Source organism: Parasteatoda tepidariorum, chromosome 7 (genome assembly GCF_043381705.1).
Source record: "Parasteatoda tepidariorum isolate YZ-2023 chromosome 7, CAS_Ptep_4.0, whole genome shotgun sequence".
NCBI lineage: Eukaryota > Metazoa > Arthropoda > Arachnida > Araneae > Theridiidae > Parasteatoda > Parasteatoda tepidariorum.
The window spans coordinates 12,632,696-12,654,845 of NC_092210.1; the positions used below are offsets into that span (position 1 = coordinate 12,632,696).

General features: G+C 28.6%; 1 long non-coding RNA gene across 2 annotated transcripts in view; it reads left to right on the top strand.

Moving 5' to 3' along the window:
* Positions 1-20,723, top strand: part of LOC139425983 (uncharacterized) — a 111,871-nt gene extending 91,148 nt beyond the window's left edge. For both annotated transcript variants that reach the window (XR_011637194.1, XR_011637195.1), the window contains one exon: positions 19,413-20,723. This is a non-coding gene — a long non-coding RNA (uncharacterized lncRNA). The remainder of the gene's footprint in view (positions 1-19,412) is intronic.
* The last annotated feature ends 1,427 nt before the right edge of the window (positions 20,724-22,150 follow it).

Genomic DNA, 22,150 nt, shown 5'->3' on the forward strand with positions numbered 1-22,150 from the left:
CACGTGTGATATTTAAATTTTTTTGCGTTAACTCGAAAAAGAAACAAAGACTTTATTGCCGTGTAAAAGAAATATATACAGATATATATGATAATGAGATATATAAGATATAAGTACCTTCTTTTGCTTTTTCCTTATTTAAATATTATAATTTTTTGATCCTTGATGTTCACGATTTTTTTTTTGGAAAGGGTTACATAATTGCGTTTTAAGTACTTGATTACGGAGCAACTGAAATTTACCGAAATTCAGTTTTATTGCAAAATTAATTATGGAAAAAGGTTTTGAAATTCTTACAGTTGAGTCAAATAATCTAAAACTAACAATTAAGAGAGCAAAGAAGTGCACAAGGAACTTTGTAAAAACCATTTAAGTGTTGCTGTTGAAAAATATTTTTAAAACGTTCAAATCTTTCTTTTTTTTTTTTTTTAAAGTTTGAAGTTACTTTTTTAAATACAAGAAATTCCATAATCACTACTTATATCTATCTATCTACCTATCTATGTATCTAAAATGAATTTAAAAAAGTTTACACTCAAATTTCTGCAAGTTAGATAAAAAAAAGTTTGAAGTTACCTTTTTAAATACAAGAAATTCCATATTCACTACTTATATCTATCTATCTACCTATCTACGTATTTAAAATGAATTTAAAAAAGTTTGTACTCAAATTTCTGCAAGTTTAAAAAAAAAAAAAAAATAAAAGATTGAAGACGTTACGAAAAGAGAAACAAACCATAAACGTTAAAAAAATCTGGAAAATCACTATTAGTAAAGACGGACCTGAAATAACAAAAGTGAGTAACTTGTAGGTATTAATAATAATAATCAACTTCTCCCTGTTTTTTTCCTTCAATCAAACAGGTTTTTGATATTTTTAATATCGTATTTATCAGTAGAGATTTGGCTAAATTTGATAGCTTTTTTTCCTCAATCAAATATTAATTTGGGACTTCTAATATGCATATGGATTAATGTTTAGTGATTTGCGGCAACTGTATGATTGGATGGAAAGACAATGGTTGGATTAACTATGCATCAAATTCTGAAGAAGACCAGGTTTCATACTGTGCAGTCGCTCCACCCAGAAAGGAAATAATGAATATACTTTGTTTAACTTCATTTCAGGTTAAGGTGTTGATTTCGAAATACACTGTATGGGTCTTACAAATCTCACCAAGCATTGTTATAGTGTGTTATAATCTCGCTCGTTTAATATTAAAATTTCAAAGCGATATTATTAAATTAAAAAGATAGACGCTAGTTGCCAATCGGCAAAAGCATAATTTCTCTCAACAATACCTCCATGTCTCCATTGTTGCAAAATTCGTTTGCATAAGCTATCAAGCAACTTAACAGAAAGCTCCCCAGAAAGCCACGCATAGTGCGAAGTCTAGTCTAATAAATGCTTCATCTATAGAAGGATTTGTAACATGAAAAGCTGAGAGAAAGAGAACCCCAATTGCTAATTTCAAAAACTATTCAAAATTCCCTTTTGCATTCTATGGGAATCTGTTGGCGCTATCGATGAAAATGCCATTTAGTTCATTTGACTTTCGAGTGCAATTTTTATTTACAAATGCATTGAAATTTATGCAAGAGGACTCTTTTGTACAATAGCCAGACGGATTAAATTATTAAGCAAATTCTGACGTTATTTGCAAACTCGCGGACAAGGGCTTCAAAAATCAAGCGAGTAGTGGAAGGATTTATTGTCAGATATTTTCGGAACGCTGCATTGCAGTAATATATTCCAGATGCGGCCAATGGTAACAAATACATTTATTTGCTAAATCTCTGGGGACACAGTTTGAAATAAAATTGCTAAATTTTAGATTCTTTTCCTTTATAGTTGACCTAAGAGTTATCAGAAAGAACACGCAGAAGAAAAACGAATTGAGGTTGGAACATAATATCGTTCGAATTTGCTACAACAAATAAATCTCATTCCTCAGCTTTTACTTTAAACCTTGTATTTGCATTTTCTTTTTTTAATTCTAGCTTTGTCCTGGCTCTTAATGTTACATCTTTGTCCTGGCTCATTGTCCTTAAATGTAACATTTTGTTTGTGTCGAAAACTTAATGATCAGGCCAACCTTCACTTTTATAATGTTTAAAAAGTAGACAATATCCTGTGCAAATAAGCCTTTTGTTTCAGTGGTGGTTACAAAATCTAAAATAAACAATTGAGGAGGTAAATTTATCCTTCTACTTATTTTAAAGAGTAGTTTTAATTATTTTTAAATAACATGATAACGCTGTTTTTATGCTAACCTTTTCTCCAAGGTTTTTAAAATTACTGAAATAAATATTTTCACTACAAACTTATTATTTCTAGAGCTCAACATAACCTTAGTAAGATTTTCCTATTTATTTTAAAGGGTAGTTTTCATTTTTAAATAACATGGTAACGCTGTTTTTTTGCTATTCTTTTCCTCCAAAGTCTTAAAATTACTGAAATAAAAAAATATTTTTGCAACGAACATTTTATTCTTACAGCTTGGCATAACTTTAATGAGATCATTCAGCATTAAATTTTTAATTTACATGGTAACACTATTTTTCTGTTAGCCTTTTTCGTCAAAGTTTAAAAATTTTTTTTTCACAATAAACTTTTTATTCCCAGAGCTCAACATAACATTAATGAGGATTTCCAACATATTTTAAAAGGAAGTTTTAATTTTTATATAAGATGGTTAGAATATCAGAAATAAACCTTGAAGAGCTAAATTTGTCCTTTCTATTTATTTCAAAGGGCAGTTTTAATTTTCAAATAACATGGTAAAGCTGTTTTTCTATGAACCTTTTTTTCCGAGGTTTTAAAATTACTGAAATAAAAAATATTTTTACAATAAACTTTTTATTCCTAGAGCTCAACATAACATTAATGAGGTTTTCCAACACATTTTAAAAGGAAGTTTTAATTTTTAAATAAGATGGTGATAAAATTTCAGTGATGGTTATAAAATCTAAAATAAACCTTCGGGAGCTAAATTTATCCTTTATACTTATTTTACGAGTAAAGGGCAGTTTTAATTTTTAAATAACATGGTAACGCTGTTTTTCTGCTAACCTTTTCCTTCGAGGTTTTAAAAGTACTGAAATAAAAAATATTTAGGTTTGAGAACACTTTCAACTCTTGATTTGTAAATGATGATTCAGTCTCGATTTCTGAAGATTTTTCTGGCCTTGTTTAGTAAAGGCAAAATTAATCTCGGTACATAATAGTTGCTCATGCAAGTTTACTGCGAACCTCAAAGCGCGGCATTAAAATCAACTCCACACTGTTATCTGGGTAACAATAACAATGACGTTAATGATAATCAAAACAAATGCGGCACATTAAAAAAAAACAATGATTCCAAATTCAAAATTTTAGCCTGATCTAGCTCTGAAATAAACAATAATTTTGTTTAGATACTTTCTTTTAAAAAGATAACTCCTTGATTTAAATACAAATTTTATTCCGAAATGAAATGAAAGAAAAACGTCAAATCAAAAGGCGTGTAGAAAAAAAAATCGTTGAAATACTTAAACAACACAAAACAGCTTTTAAATTCATAAACACTGGACATAATTAAAATAGCAATCAATACACCTTTTTTTTTGTAAACTAGTATCTACTATTTATTTTATAAATCTTAACCATAAAAGAAATTTGCATAGAAAGCACGAATAGAGCAAAACATTACCCAGAGTTACACTATCATGTTACATACATTTTCGATTAAAAAAAGTACAGTACTTAAGTTTAATTGCAACCGATAAAATTCGTTAATTAAGCAATGTTTTTTTTAAAATCATTTTTCGAGAAAATTTAGATAAATGAAGACGTTTGATTTCAAAACAAACTGAATCCGATTTTTTTCTCGAAATTGACCGTTTCTTATGTCTTTTGAAAAATTTATGTTTTTTTTTTACATCCGAAAGAGATTAATTTAAAAAATATCCCTTTTTCATTATTTATTTTACGAATTTGTAAGACTTTTCAAAAAAAAATTTACTTTTTTTTACCGTTTAAAGGTATTTTAAAAAGAAAATAAATAGAAATACTGAAATTAAGATATATTTTAAAAACTCTATTATTTATTTCTTGAAGAATTACAACTGAAATACAAATTAAAGAGAATACACCTCGTTTTTTATTTCTTAACTATAATAAATAAATAATAAATTAAAAAAAGGATGAAGTAAATAAATAGTTAGATAAATATATTCAAAATAACAAAATGAATATCTGTTTGGTTTCGAACTAACTGGATCTAAGCATTTGTTGTGAAAATAAAATTCTATATTGTTCTTTGATGTATTTCAATAAATAAAATATCATACAAAATTTTTCAGTAAGTTAAGTTCTTTCTTATTAATTTAGTTAAAATTCTTTTAATTGTATAATTTTCCTAAATTGAATTAAATTTGTTGCGATTTACATTACGAAAAATCTGAACTTCCCATCTAAGTGAAGACAAATTTATTTCTAACTCTATTTAACTGTAACTGTTCCGTAAATTTAGTCATGTAAAGTACACGCGTTCAGTGACGAATCGATCAAGAATACGATTAGGGAATGAGAAAAAAATAAATATGATTTTGTATCTTGAAATTTGGAATCAATTTGCAACTTTTGCGAAGTTATTAACTTATTCTGTCTAATATGCAAACAAACTTGATAAGTTGAGGCGGATAAGGTGTTCAGAGGAGAGGCCGTAACGTTCCACCAAATCACGTGACATGACGCCATTGCTTCTTCAGCATTATATTTCATTTCCGAACTGAGATACTAGAATTTATAATTTTGTAATATTATATTTAAGTTAAAGTACAATTGGGTACTTGCAACTCGAGAAGAAGTGAAGTAATTATGCCTAACCACATGATTTAAACCAGGATACCTATAAGCGACGTCACGCGTGTGTGTCGAGCCTGATTGGATTCTGAATCGACAAATGCCACGATATACCTACGATGACGTCACTTGCAGGTACCCAATTGGAAATGTGTAACAGAATAAAAAAAAAAAAAATAGGATTTATCAAAAATCAGATGTCATGAAAGTATACTACCACCTACTTCTTTTCTTTTCTATTGGTCGTAGTACCTTCTAATAAAAGACCTCTTAGGAAGTTGTAATTTCGTCCCTTAATAACAGATGTCCCTTATTCAGCGAGTACAATGTACAAAAAAGTGAACCTCTGAATAATCGTGGAACTATTGATAAGATTTTCACTTACTAATAATCCTCCCTCTGAGTGGGTTAAGGTTTATAAAAAAAATAATGACTAATTATTAAATAAATTTTTTTACACGGAATCATCTTAGGGTAACCGAGTTTTATATAATTATGTGAAAAAAGGTTTCAATTCGCTTAAAAAGTTCTTGAGATATGTTGAAACACTAAAAAAAAAAAAAAATGAAATTATCATTAAGGGGTTTAATCTTTCGATTACTCTCCTATAAAAAAGGTTTTTGGGACCATATTTTCCAGATGGTGGTTAATTCTTTTATTTTGAGAATCAAAAATCAAAATCCGTTGAAAAAATATATGTTTATTCAGAAAAAGTAAGCTTTGGCGTCTGATTTCGTAACATAAAATATTGCATGATCTTATTAATTAGGATATCTAAGAATAAGCCTTCAAACCATTAGGAATTAGTTTTAGTACCTCAAAGTTCGATGAGTAGATCAAAAGTTATTCAGCGTGTTAACTTTCTTTGTGCACTGTGCAGATAAAAGCAATTTAATTAGAAATTCAGATTCAAGTTTTCATTTAACTTTTGTAGATAGTTTCATGTTGTACACACTTACATTGATTATTCAAGCAGTACTATATTTAGAACGCAATCAAATAATATGGCTTATATGATTTCATATATCATTTGCATTTTTTAATGTCAGTGAAATATTGTCTTAAAATATTTTATATGATTCCTTTTTTCGTGGCTTGTCAATGATATTTAAAGTTAATAATTTATGGTCTCTCTAATCATCGAAACACATTTCTTTAAAGTTATCGTTTCATTTTTTTATTTTTATTTTCTTACTCACATTTAACTAATTAAAACGTAAATGTGAATAAGAACAATATAGCTTTTTTTATAATTAAAATTATTTAAAAAATACAATATGAAATATCTTGTCTAAATATAATTATTAAGATCAAGAGTATTTTAAATAGTTTCTTCAAGAAACGATTGTTGGAAATGACAATTTGTTTAGAGGAATATTTCTTTTTTCGCTTCAATTTATTTCTATTTATTTTAGAGCAACTTGAAATGAGAAAAAAGTCCAAATATGAGAGAAATTCCATACAATTTACGATAAATATACTTCATATAGTAAATGAAACGTGTAATATAAAGAATTGGGAAAGTCAAAATTTTGTTTTCATAACTCTCGTTATTACTGTTCGACTTTAAAGTATGGAAAGTTTCTTCTTCCTTTTTTTAGATTTAATTTTACGACGCAATTTGTGTGTTCACATTCCTAAAGTTTTCATCACCAGTTATTATTTTTATCATTTGTAAGACATCATTATTATTCTTTATGCATTACATTACTTGTTGTTATTAGTTGATATCTGTTTATCTTCTTGTTTTGTGTATTCCTTCTTTTTGTTTTTTGGCTTTCTTACCATTAGTTTTACGTTTCTTTAGATTTGTAAAACCCTGAAACGTTCAGACAACGCCAGCGTTTGTCATCACCTTTGTTTGATATACCTTAGTGTATCTTTGTATATTTTTGTATATCTTTGTATAGATATATACAGCCCCGTGCCAAACTATTCGACGCACTGTAAGATTCTATGTAAAATCTTAAAACAGGTGATACTCTACAATTTTAGTGTTCTTACGCGGCTGAAACCGGCTTAGACTTGTTTATGTTCATGCACTAATTGGTTAACATAGTCATGCAATACTTAAAAAATAAATACAAATGGGAAGTATGCAAAAAAATCTCCACTATAAAGATCCATTACATTTATATTTAAATATAAGAGTATTGCATATAAACTCGTGCAAAACATGCAATTATTAAAATATTACAGTGCATCCAATAATAATTTGGTCTAATTATTATAGTTTCGAAGTCATACTGGAATTCTAGACTTGGCAACACATTTCAATAAATAAGGAGAACATTCGTTCTCGAAAAAGAAACAACTATATGACGTTGCGAGAACATTGGATTTGATTGGACCACTAAAAATGGCGCTTCCTATGCTGACATACCTTCAACAAATCAAGAGCGACGTAAGGAATTTTAAATTTTTTTTCACCGTAGAAAAAAATCGTACAACGTAATTTTGTACAACACATAATTTTCTTAATTGTTAATATTTACTAACAATATGTTATACAACTGTAAATAATATAAAAAATGTTAAAAATTAATTTTAAACTAATTTCTTTACGCATTAGTTATTCTTTCACAATCCATTCATTTTGACTGCTTTTTGGCAATATAGGTACATACTAAGTTTCAGTCTTTCTAGTGTATACCAGCATAAGACGTACCATTTTCAGTGGTCCAATCAAATTTAATGCTTTTGCTACGTCATATAGTTGTTTCTTTTTCCAGAGCGAATGTTCTCCTTATTTATCGAAAAAAGTCGCTGAGTCTGGAATTCCAGTAAGACTACGAAATTATAACCCTTTTTTAATAATTGTATGACATATATCGTAAAAGATAGCACAAATTAAATTTCTGTCCAGTGAGTTGAACTTTTTAAAGCTTTCATATTGTTTTAAAAGCATATTTATATAATTTCATAAGGAAACAAAACGGATCGCGGATGATTACTGAAATTCTTAACTGCGATTGTCTTTTCTTGACTAGCAACAGAGTATAGAATGCACAAAAATCACAGTGATTTATGTGCGTCCGTAACACTTTTTTGGAAATTGAAATTCATTCTTTAATTTGTAGATGTTCCCTAGAAAACACAAAGAGGTACTCGGAGTGGTTAAAAATTTCGAAACGTGCTCTTAGAAAATCCCCAACTAAATATTCCGTATTCTGGCGCCTTAGCAAATCCCTTAATGACCGACGCTACCGAATTATTCAAATCTTTCTCTTTAATGACAATGGTATAGGCTTTACAAGACGAGTTTCAAAGTGAATAGCAAAACTTGGATTAGTACAATTTTTATGATAATTTCTAAAAAATTAATATTTTGTATCTGATTTGTGAAAAATTTGTATGATATATGATTTGAATGTCTGTACTATTTTAATGTAGATAACATTTTGAATCTTATAGTAATTATTTATAAAATGTAACTCCTAAATATTTTATTTTGAAAGATAATATAAAGTTATTCAAGTTATAAACGAAATGCCAATAAAGCGGTGATTAAAGTTAGTGTTAACAATTGTTGTAAAGGAAATTCAGCGAGATTTATAATTCATGTATAGGTTTAAATTAAAATAGTTGGAAATTCTTGTTACTCTCCAAGAGTAATTTTATTTAAACTATTTATACTAAAAACAATTTTGATGCTATTATTCTCTTCCATAAGAATCGTGGTTGTGAATTAAGCATAAGCTATTACTCATTTAATTGTTCTAAGCATGCAATTTTTGTTGTGATTGTTATAATTTTAAATAAATAGAATTTTAACATGATACGCGAGTACGGGAAATATGTTTAATTTAAGCAGGCTTGAAAAAGTCGTTAAAAAAATTTTACGCTTTTCTGTTGAGACAATCATCTGAAAATGTATATAAAAATAAATTTAGATAAATTAAAAAAAAAAACACGATTGAAAATAGTATTAAATTTTTCCTCGAGTAATGTTAAAAATTGAGCTACTAGGGTGCAATGGTGAAGGCAATGAAGTGTCATTGTTAATGGTTAGGGTTCGATACCCAGTTGTGGCTTGAAATCCATCCAACTTCAGATCGATGAGTACCCGATTGCTTGTGATGTAAAGGCGACCTGTGCGCAACCCTGATCATATAGCCAGAATCATCGGTAGGTCATGAATTTGTAGATTATGAATTGCATGTATGACCTCTATGGCCCATAATCTGCCGTACCCGAAATATTTTGCTATTTAATATTAAAAATTATCTACTTTATTTTTTTTCGAATGTCTAAAGTAATTATTTATTTAAAAAAAATTTGTAATAAAAAATTATATTTAAAAAATTAAAAATAAATATTTCTATTATTATAAAAAGTTATTCCTAATAAAAAAAATTATAACCACATATTAGGTATCCCAAAAAGGTATTACAGGACATATACTTCCTTTCTAAGATCTTTTTTATTAGTCTTTTAAAAGGAAGAAATTAATTTTGATGAAAATGCTAAAAAAAAAAGAAAAAAAGAAAAAAAAGAAACAGCAATATATTTTTAGGGAACTTTTGTTGTCTATTAAACAACATAAATAATAATTTAAACTCTTCTTATTATTTTTAATGATGGTTGTAGTAGCTAGATTCGCATCTTCAAACATTTAGACCATTCCTATATGCTTCTGTGATGTCAATTATAATTTGCTTTCCAAAAAATATTATTTTCACTTTTAGAACAATAACAACATTATGATTATTTTTTCAACATTATGATCTCTCTTTTTGATTTGTTGTACTGTTTTTTTCTTCAATCACTCTTTTTGAATTGTGTTATTCATTTCTAATACCTTTCGAAACATCGAATTAATATTTCTTTAAAAAAAAAATTTAAACTTTTTTTGTTTGTTTTTGTTGGATTTTAAAATTATTATTGATTTGTATTATAGATTTTTTAAAGTCTTTTTCATTTTTTTAATCTTTTAGATTTTTAGGTTTTTTTTAAAAATTTATTTTACTCCAAGACTTTAAAAAATTTTTTGACAAGGATGACAAAGGCAAGAAAAACTATGAAATAATAAAACATGCAACGCTAATATCAAAAACATCAGGTGTGAATTTTATTTTTTGTTTATTTTTAGAACAGAACAAGATTAACTTTTATTGAAGAGGTTGCAAATTGTTTTGGATGTACTTAATGCAGTTTAATAAATGGATATGTATCATAATTGTCTTTTTTTTCCAATCACAATAAAATCACAATTTTTAGTTAGTTCGTTGGTATTTCTTCTAGTCTAGACCAGAACGCTCACCTTATTCCCCTGATATGTATTATTGTTTTTTAAACTATTTTTGTATTACTTTTAATAATTTTTGGCTTGTAGTATCCTTTTAAATCCCTTTCAATACCCTCAAATTCTTTCTGACTTTTATTATATTTTTTATTTTATTTTATAATCACATTACTTTCGTATAATAAACTGAGTCTAAGTATTTAGAGTATACTAACAATAAAACGATTTTTGTTTTATTCTCATTTAGTTTTTTGATCCCGCCTACAACATTCTCTTTCAAAAATATTTTTAACAATGGAAAATTTCTCATTCAAAACAAATATATTAAAAACAAACTTTTTATTTCAAATATAATATTCTTTCTCTTCTATATAATAAGGTGTTTATGCAAAACTATTTATTTCAAACAAATATAATGGTTAGCAAAAAAATGCAAAATAGTTTATAATGGACTGTAAAATTTATAAAACGGTGTTTGTCTTTAAGTTCCATAACCTTTTTCAACGATTTAAGTACTTCATTTAAAATATATTAAACATCATTTTGTATTATTTACAAAATAATGATGTTTAACTGTTTTTATATTTATTATTTGTTATTGTGAGAATTCGCTTCGTAGGTACAAAAAAAAAACTTTATTTTGTTCGGATTGAAATGAATGTAGTCTTTTATTTTGAAAAAATACTCATATCTAACAAACATAAATACGGTGTCTGTTTTTGAAAAGTCTAATTTAGATTATTTTTCTGAAAGTACTTATTTCAACAAAAATTATCTCATATATTAAACAGTAAAAATGTACTCATTTTTCAAAACAAACTATGAAAAATTTATTATTATTTCAAGAGGATAATTTTTGTCACGTATATTTTCTTCTACGTTCATTTCGGAGTCAACAAGACTTTTAGTGACTTTCGAATTTGTTCCAGATGTATTTTATGACCAAGAAAATTTTATTTCGGCTAAATATTTTTAATATTATTGGTCAATTTTTTAAAACTATTTTTTAATTATCTGGAATTTACATTCCAGAATTTCTTGGATGAATTGTTTAATTTAAACATTTAGCCGGAAAGTTATTATTTATAGTAAAATTATTTTTTGTATTAAAAATTGAAAATCAACATACGTGATAACAGAAATATGGAATAAGACTTCACATTATTGACCTGTGTTTCTTTTAAAACTTTGCACTTAAAAACTATTAATAGTATTAAAGTTACACGGGAAGTATTTTCGCTATGAATATCTAAAAATAGTTGAGATTATGGTTATTTTCCATCGTATTTAGCTAAATAATGATAAAGAAATATTAAAAAAAAGAACTCTGGGAAAACATTCAAACAGTACAGAAGAATTATAAAGTGCTTTGTTATTTTTGAAAATAGCATATTCTTGGGTATTTTTTTCTTTTTTCAATTTTTGAAGTAAACGAATTATAAAAATGACCTTAATGTTATATTATATATAATAATGTATAATAATATGTTATATAATAATGCGTAATATAATAATGTGCATTATAATAATATGTAATTATATTATACATTATTAGTAGTATTTTTCAAAAAATATTTTTATTGCTACTCCAGTGTATTACTGTTACTATTTGCATTCTATAATTTATCAATGAATTGTTAACTGTTTACATTTAATAATTTGACAATATTCAGTTAATATGCATTATGTATTTCAATTTATAAATGTTAGTTTTCAATCACCCAATCTTTGCAACGTCATGCTAAAAAATCAATTATTTCTAAAGCTGATAAAACAAAATCTATTTCGTTACGGAAGTCGCAGCCTCAAGACAGAATTTAATTAAATTTATTTGTTTTTTCCATGTTAAAAATCCGATGCTATGATTATATTACAGCAAGCAGAGATGTACAATTCAAATATAAAAATAGGTATTAGTCAAAATTACTACTTCTGAAATTACTATTTGGTGATGATTTCAAACTAAAGACAATTTCAAAACTTTCAGGGTTTCACCGCTTCTTCTTTCTTTGCCGATTTAAATGCTTCCTACTTCGAACTTTAAATTAATAGCCGACGCTTTGCTTGCATTCCGTTAAATCTATGATTGTTTTTGAGCATTTACCATCAAAAACAACGACTGCTCAACAAACAAATTAAGAAAACGAAGAACACACACGAAGTCGAATGGTAAATTAAAAAAGCATCACGAAATACTCTAAAAATAATTTTTTGATTTTTCTTCTCTTTAGAATTCGAAAAAATGGAGGGTCTGATATCAGTGACTAAAATTATTTTTGAACGTCATTTTTTAACCCTTTGAATCAGATGGCACTCTGGCGTTCCTTTTATTTATATATATATATATATATACATTTAACGCTCTAATTACAAGCAAAAAATATAGTTATTTATAAAAAAAATATTAAGTTTATTTTATAATTATAAAGTTCAGTTATAAAAATGGTCTTATAGTTACTAAAAGAAACTGTTAGCTTTATCGGAGTTATCTTTGTACCAAAATATAAAATCCAAAAAAATGTATTTAAACTTTTTTTTCTTCATTCAAATAAAAAAAAATATTCAATAATTGATTTTTCAAATAAAAGGAATCTCCATGATTAATAACTATTTCTCTTAGATCTAAATAACTGTGAATAAGTTCAATTTGAAAAATTATTGTTTGAAAGGGAGCCGTGTCTGGAAGATTTTATCTTTACTGCAAAAAAAGACACCGTTGTTTCATGCTGTATATCGTAATTACCAATTTATAAAAAGCTGAAATTATATTTTTCAAAAAATATTTTGACCTGAAATAATACAAAATAGTGAAAAATATTTTTAATAAAAATCTGCATCAAAGGGTTTATGTAAATAAAGGTAAATGAATAATTACGAGGGTTGTTGTTTAAGTAAAGGCCGTTTTGTTGTGTCGTTTAGGGCCGTTTTGTTTTTGTAAGTGACGCGTGCGTTGCAACTAGTGCTTACGTCCCGACATTCCTTGGGATCAACTGTGCTTAGTTGCTGCTGTGTAGGTAAACTATACGGTCAGTTCTGAGTCTTCAAAATGCTCAAATTTAACAAATTGCCAGCCACGCACGAGATACGGTAAGTGATGCATTTTTAGTCGGAAAAAAACCTGTCTGCTGCATACATTCACTGACAGATTTGAGAAGTTACGATTATTGAAGTAGCAAAATTCCCTGTCATGCTGACAGAGAATTTTGCTACTCTATGACAATGACTCTCTCCGAAGTTCAGATCGCAGCTTTATTGGACTCTTTCGGTTGGGAAGTTTTGGACTACCCCTCTCTACAGCCCAGACCTTGCACTGTGTGATTTTCATCTTTTCCGATATTTTAAGCATCATTTCGGCGGCAATCACTACAACGATGACGAATACGTGAAAACAGCCGTTACCTCTTTGTTCGCGGAGCAGGCGGCAAGTTTGTATGAAGAGGGTATTCTACTTCTAGTCGTAAGGTATGGTAAGTGCTTAAAAAAATTATGCTGAAATGAATGAATAGAATAAATTGAAAATTATGCTGAAAGTCAGAGAAACGTAAAATAAATTTGTTTTTTGAAAATTTTTTTTCTTTTGGTTTTTATTTTCAAACGGCCTTTGCTTAAAAATCAAACCCTCGTTCATGATTCCAAATGATATTTTCTTTCATTTATCTCTGCATAAGATAGTTTTAAAAAAGTTAAATTACTTAGATTGTGGATGGAAAATCGAAGTTGGAATCGGAGTCGTAGAAAATTTTGTAAAAGTTGGAGTTCGAAAAGTTTACTCAGCTCCGACTCCAGTTAAGTAAAAGTTATGCTTAGTAGGATAAAAATGAAGCGAAAGTATTTGTTCTTATGAAAATAATTTAGACTAATTTTTAAAATTATGTGAATAAAAAATAAAATGGAGTAAAAAAACTCCTCGCAAAAAATTTTTTGGGATGTAATTTTTTCATCTGCTCAAAAATAAATTCAATTTATGTGATAAAAAATACAATTAAATAATTAAAAAATAATAATAAAAAAAGTCAGTTAATAGTAAATTATATTATATAACATAAAAACTTAAAGAAATAAGTAAATAAAAGGAAACCACCCAATTACCCCAAAAACTGAAATACGCCTTACAAAAATTTTCATTTAAAGAAAGCACTTGAAAAGTATGAAAACAATTTCAAATAAAAATCTACAAAAAAGAAAATAATTTTTGCAGAAGGGAGAAATAAATGAAGAAAATTTAAGAAATATTTGTCTCTCTTTACGCACAGGTGGAAAAGAGCGAATATAAAATTATGCAAATAAACTGAAAAGCGTGCCATATGATCGCTGGGTGGTAAAGGGGGAGTCGCGAACTCGTTCGTAAAGTAACAGTCGTAAATCAAAATAATTGATTTTTGATCTCCGTTTCGCGTGACAAAACTTCAAACAGAACTTACTGAATAAACTCAACCATTTGAACCAGTCACGTTTGTAAAAGGGAATGGTTGTCAGGTCGTTCCTTTTAGGAATCGGATATAACTAACTTACACTTTTCTTTCTCAGGAGGTTGGTGAAATTTTCCTCAAAACCTACAACAGTTTGCAATTCAGATGGAATTAAAGCTATCGAAATTTATGTTCTGATAACCATTGGTAACATTTGATGCAGTATATTCAACAGTACTATAACCCAGTTTCACTTTCAGGGATTTATTTTTTTAAAGGCCTTAGGGAGAAACAGTTTAAAGCAACGCCTGAAGTTGTAACCTTTACTTGATTTACCATAAAAAAATTTACTATGAGTAGGTAAATCTTTCATAGTTTTGTTTATTTATTAATTTTCTTTGCAGTTTTTGCTACATACATAGTTTATAACGTTGTTAAGTCTCTTAGCCCTGAGTCAGGACGATGATTTAAATTTGAGGCGTTACGTTTGAATGTAGAATTGGGTACCTCTTCGAGAGAGAGAGATTGCCAACTGTACTTAAGTAATTTTGCTGCATGTAAACTATTCTATCTAAATATTATTTCTGTCTCAATTATATTATTTGAAAAATCTCATTTTCATTCATTTTCCCTGCTTTCTGCAGGAAAATGAAAGCTAAAATGAAAGGGACACAAATTTGTAAATATTTTACTGCTTGTTGTAACTTTATCCAGCTATTATTCTTTGAAATTTCACTTTATCACTAATAGGGTCGAAAAACTAACCCATACCGAATTTGGGGCTGCACCGATTTTAAACTTCGTGGTTTTACAATTTTTTTACCCGTCTCATACAATAAGAGAGCTCCTGGATCAATCTCTTACATGGCAAAAAAAGTTGCGGTAAAACTATCAAGCTTATTGACCAATCATAGAGTACCAGTGGGAGGATGAGTCACAAAAATGCAGTGGGCAATTTTCTGGAAGGTAAGAATACACTCCAGAATTTCTAGCTGAGCTCCAAAAATTGACCTCAAAATCTCTAGTCTATAATATGAGGAGTGAACTGCGATCAAATACATTGCACCATCATAAAATTTTTCGGTAGATTCATATTAAATACGTCTTCTCAGGGAGTTAACATTCACCAGGTAAACGCAGGTCCCACAACCCCGATAATCTTTAACTCGGAATTTTATCTCAGAATTTAGTTTTTAGAGTCGTTGATCAACGTATTCTTTTTATGTAATAATGTTTATGTTTGCCACAGTATATAAGTTTTCGGCTCTCGTGCTATTAGAGTAATCTAAATTACTTAACTCAATTATATATGCATATATTTTATGCAACGTGAAGAATAGTCTAAAGCCATAGCTCCTCACCAGCATTAGAGCATAGAGTTAAGCAGCATTAAGAATGTCAGTAAAAGAGAAGTATTTGTCTTGAATATGAGGACATGTCAAGATATTAATAGACTACTATTATTTTTATCATATCGCTTCCTTCGAGTGGTTCAGTAGAGTTAAGCAACATTAAGATTGTCATTAAAAGAGAAGTAAATGAGGATACCGCAAGATATTACAAGACTACTATTACAACTACTATTATTATATCGCTCTCCTCGAGTGATCCAATTGAGTTATACAGCATTAAGATATTACTAGACGGAAACAGTCAGACGAAGAAACAACCAAAATGTGATTCAAGTGCACCATGAAAAAACTGGCGACTCTGGTCAGGAATAGGTCTAGATTGAAATTTTCCAGTGGTATTTATTAATTAATATTAACATATTAATATAATTGCATTATATATATATTTTTCATATAAATAATGAAGATATTGAATAATGATGTTTGAAAAACGCATTCAGCAATAAATTTCGTTTTTGAGGGGATCTTTCATTGTTGAATATGAGCTTGATCTTTAACATCCACTCGTTAAAGAACTTCCAAAAAAAATAATAATACTTATTTAAATATTTCTTTCTTCCAGTTTCGGAATGCCAGCATTTCTAAGAATAAAAAAAATTGCTTACATTTCCGAAACATTTTAAAAGCATTTAAGTTTAGCATACTTTATAGTGTGTTATAATTAAATTATACCACGCGTATACCAAAAACAGTATACCAAAAAGTATTACATAAAATCAATTGTGGAATTTTATGTTGTTGTCACTTAAACATAGTAATGTTCCTACTTTGATATAGAATGTTTATTTGAAATTACATTTCTTATGCTTCCGCTCTTCAGATAAGAACCCTAGTCTTACTGGACACAACTCACTATCATATTAGAAGACCAAAAGGAAAGAACGTTTTTTATGCCCATTTTCCAAAAAAAAAAAAAAAAATGACAATTGGATCACCATATACTGCATTTTGATAATTAAAAAGTTTTGAAACGTTGGTTCTCCCCAAGAGTTATTATGAAGATGGGCCATTCTGGGGGAAAATGGTTCCTGCTAACGCGTAGACCAGGCTAACAAAAAAGAGCATAGTTTAGGAGACGACGGGATATCTACTGAGGAAGTATATTGATTGGAAAGAAATTTCGAGGAAATATTATTTTTTGTCTAACCCAAGTTTCAGATTTTATTTTTTCTCAAAATTCAGAATTGTAAACTTTGTTTAGAAATTATTAGGGGATGTAAATAAATCTTTGTGATATTCAAGCATGTTTTTATGACTTCAAATGTATGCTAGCTCCTGATCAATCTCATACTTTTAAATTCTTTTTTTTTTCCTTAACAGAATCAGATTTGATGGACATAAGCCATTTTCACCCTTTGATCTTTTTCTGTGATCTAGAATAAGATGTGGAATTGAAACTATCAATAGCTCACAACTCTTTCCGTTAAGAACATCAAAATATTTAAAAATATTCAATTTTATTCCTACGTGAAGGCCTTATTTGAATAGTTGAGCAACTTTATGTCTAAACTAAAATATTACAAAATATTCTATTTGCTTCCTTATGCGAAGGCTTTATTAGAATAGTTAGACAACTCCACGTATTAAAAAAGTGGAGCTAGTCTCACTTTCCTGATCAAATAAGCCATTTCTATCCTGTTTCAAAACTAGAACACCTTAAGTTTATTCTTGTTTCAACACTGAAAGAAATTAAAAAAAGAAAAGGAAACATCATTTGACTTAAAATCCTTACGTTTCTCAATATCTTCAAAAATGGAATTAGCAGTCTATTCAAATATGGCCTTAATTTAATGTTTCTGTTTAAAGTAGTTTTCAAAATGAAACATAGATGGCAGAACAAAATCACGTGATAAGTAAATGTTTATTTTTGTTTTCTGTATTATGTAGTTACTCTATGTGTTTTGTCTCAATAAAGTTGTGTTATTAAAAGCGGCAAGGTAATTTCAAAGTGATTATTTCTCCGAGAAGAATACCTTTTACATTTATCAAATATTAAAATTTTATTTCATTATTCTTTTTTGACATTCATAATAAACATGTTATTTCAATTAATTATTATTTTAACACATTTTAATGTGTAATTTATATCCCTAAATTTGTTATCATACATTATTTCATGACTGATAATGTTATACATTAATTATAATGTGCAGTGCACTAAAGAAATGGACCACCCTGAATGACCTGAATGAATGATCTAATGATTGGATCTTCAAGGTGTAGGACTCAATCTTAATGGCTCGAAGGGGTGATCTCAAATATGCTAATTACTAATTGCCGACGATATTTTAAGTTGCAAAATCAGAAACAAAAACTTACTTTCTCTGAATAAACATACCTTTTTTCCGATGGACTAGGATTTCTGATTCCCAAAATATGGGAGCTGGCTGCAATCTGGGAAATATGGTCAAAATTGTTTGGTCATGAAAGCGCTCCAAAGTCTATCTAGAGAATTTTTAAGCGGACTTAATAATTTTTGCAACAAATTATAAAATTCCTTTATCCAGATCCTCCTTATCCAAATAATGCAAAAAATGATTTTTAATAAATATTTGCTGCTTTTTATTATTTTATTTAGTAATAGTCGAAAAACTGTCGAATTGCAAGGTATACAAATTTTTGCATTATTTTAAAGAATATAATTTTACATGGTCAATCGGTCGAATAATTCCTGACAAATTGAATTTTAAATATCTGATTTTTTTGTTAAATCCACTTTTTCAAGAAATATTCATACGATTTTGCTCAAATTTTCTGTTTTACCGTGCAAAATGATCTGGTCTGAATGGTAAAGTAATTGCGTACTTTACCATTCAGAATTTTTTCGACCATTATTAAATAAAAATAATTAAAAATAATAAATATTTAAGAAAATTTATTTCCTGCATGAAATAATCTTTGGATAAAAGAATTTTATTACTGTTTGCAAAAATATTTCAATTCGCTTAAAAAGTTCTCGAGATTAGCGAAATATGCAAGAAACAAAATTAACATTAAGAGGTCCAAACTATGGAGCGCTCTTCTGACCAAACTATTGAGACTGTGTTTCCCCGATTACTGCTACCTCATATATTTTGGAGGTCAAAAATAAGAATTCGTTTGAAAAAAGGGTATATTTATTCAGAGAAAGTGCGTTTTTGCTTCTCATTTGTGACACATTTTCAAAAGCATTTTCCACACGTTTTTTTAAAAAAAAATATTTCACAGATGAAAAGCTTTCACCATCCGTATCCAAATGCCTTCATTTCTGAGTCCGTTATTTTTTAAACATAAAAAAAAACATTATGGATATTCATCGGGATCTTTTCTAGGGAATTCGTATGCAGAATTTTTCATTTAATCCTGGAAATAATAACAGTCAATTCAAAAGGTTCTAGCACATATTTCGATTCTTCAACTGGAGATACAGAAAAATAACAGCAATAATAAGCAAAATGCGATGCGTTTTGGAGCAGAAAGAAAAAAAAAACAAAAATTGAAAAGAAATTTTTTTTTTTAAGGTAGACGATGTTGGATGAGAAAAGAAAATGAAAAAGTTTTGCTTCTACGGTTTTCAAGCTCAAAATGAAGAAATGGATGGGACAAGATAGACGGCAAACTCAATGGAAATATACAAACGCTTGCTTTAAGCTTTTCCAAAGGTGTCAACTTTTACACCAAGAAACAGCCTTCTTCCATGTTTGACCACGTTTCTCAATTATTTTTTTAAATATCTTCATGTTGTTTTCTTAAGTTTGAAGCAAAAGGCATTTAAATAATTGAAAAACTCATTGCAATCTAAATAATTTTCGTAAAACTTGTAGTTAGCCGTTAATTTATTTATTCAATCCTCTCGATTTTTTGAGAAAAAGTCTAGGGCCTGTAATTGCATCGAACAGTAGCATTGAAATTAGCAGAATGGACCGCTAACTCATTCGATTATTATACAAAAGTTTCTAACTTAATTAGGAGTGTATATCCTTTTTACAAGAGGTTTACAGCATCAGGTTTTGGATGCAAAGGTCCTGGGTTTTGATCCAGACGGTGCCAAAGAACATCTTTTTCTCTCTCGCTCTTCCTCTCTCTATATATATTGGTGACCATGGACAGCAAACACGCAACTGTTTCCCTCCTCGACCGATAGCAATACTGCACTATTTATCTTCGTTTCATGGTTGATCTTGATTCGACGAATAAATTGCCTAAGTCTAAAACAACATCAAAGCCCAAACTGCAATTAAATTTTGCTAGCAAAGCTATATATTATAGCTTTACGGGTCATTATAGCTTTACGGACATAAATTTAGTTTTAGTTTTTCGTAAAACTTGGAGTTAGCCGTTAATTTATTCGACCCTCTCGCTTTTTTGAGGAAAAGTCCAGGCCCTGTAATTGTATCAAGCAGTAGCATTGAAATTAGTAAAATTGACCGTTAACAAATTATACAAGATTATTATACAAAAGTTTCTAACTTAATTAGGAGTGTAACACTATTTACCGGTCAGTGATCATAATCTAGCTGCAATTTTTTTATTTTTATAAAAGTGCAGGCTTTTTTTGCCACTTTGAGATAATCAGTATTAAGACGTATAGAAATATTTAGAAAATAAAAATATGTTTAGAGTCCATATAACGTAAGGGATAGACCATACGTCTTCTATTGAGGTGATTAAGGTTCAAATCCAGGTGAAGCTGCACACCTAACATAGTGCTTGCTTAAAATATTCTTAGTTGCAGATGGATGATCGATTATAACTTTCTTGTTATCTAGCTATGGGTGATTTTTGGGATTTTTCTCTTGTTGAAATGTAAATTAGTCAGTTCCAACAAGCGGTATAGCGTCCTAAGAGGACGCTATAGAAAACTTTCCTCCCCAATTTTCTTTCTTCTTCATTTCGAATTTAAAATTTAAAAGGAAGAAAAAGTAAGTTCAGTCAAACCTAGAAATTGTCCTGAAGTTTCATTTGCTGAAAAAATACTTCAAAACATTAAAATGTAAACAAATTATTAAAAGAGAACTTTTCCGTAGCTTGAAATAATTTGGCCCTAAATGTGAATATATATATAAAAAATATTTTGCTAATATGTATTTATGCCTGAAATATTTTAGCTCTAAAAGTAATATATAAAAGAAACATTTAAAGATATGTTTCGATATAACTATCTGAACTGAACTAGTTCCTAATCTGAACACATATTAAAAAATAATTTGGAAATTTATACTTATGCTTGAAATAATTTTGTCCTGAATTTGAATATATATAAAAAAAACGTCTTATGAATCTGTATTTATGCCTGAAATATTTTAGTCCTAAACATAAACATATGAAAGAAATATTTAAGAATATATTTTTCATATGAACATATGAAATAACTATTGTATCTAATAGAAATATCTTAGTCCCTAACCTGAATGCATATAAATTTTTTTTTTTGCATATTATTTATTATTTGTATATTTATGCTTTAAATATTTTAGCCCTAAATGTGAATATATTAAAGAAATATTTAAGGATACGTAACTATACCTGAAATGTTTTAGTCCCTAATGTGAATACCTATTAAAAAATAATTTGTAATTTTTTTTTAGAATCTCACTTTTTCATAATCCATTCATTCACTATCAATTTTTTCTTCATCCCACTTCTGAAAATTGTGGGGACAGCATGAGTGGTCGTCTTAAATAAAAGACACGTTCTTAAACAAAAACATATATATTGAAGATTAAATTTACACAAGGAAGGACGATTAACAATTAACGATTAAATAACAAAAATAATATTAAGTAAGGAACGTCTTTAAAAGTTTTGTATGATCTTAACTCCTCTTTGGAGTGCATATCAACACGTCTTTTTTGGTTCGTTATCCATCGCGCTCTCTCTCTGGGAAATCCCCACTGCTTCCTCGTCGTGCATAGGGATGAGCTTTCAGCTTGCATTGACTGGCGGGACTTCTAGCTTACGGATCTGAGAACTGATATCGGGTTACAGCACAGGAACTGGCACCACAGAGAACTGAGATCGGCTTGGTGTACAGGAGCTGGCACCACAAACTCGGCCCTCCTGTATCTCGCCTGGTCCTCCAGCGACTCTATAAAGAAAAAAAAAGAAAAAGCAGAGCAGACTGAAAAATATAATTGATATCTGAAAATTAAATGTTTTAGGTTAATAACGTTAGGTAAGTAAGTATCAGTTCAGGCACGTTCACTCTTCCATCTTTGCACGTCTTTTGTCTCTTCTTCAACGGCTTCGTCTTCTTTTC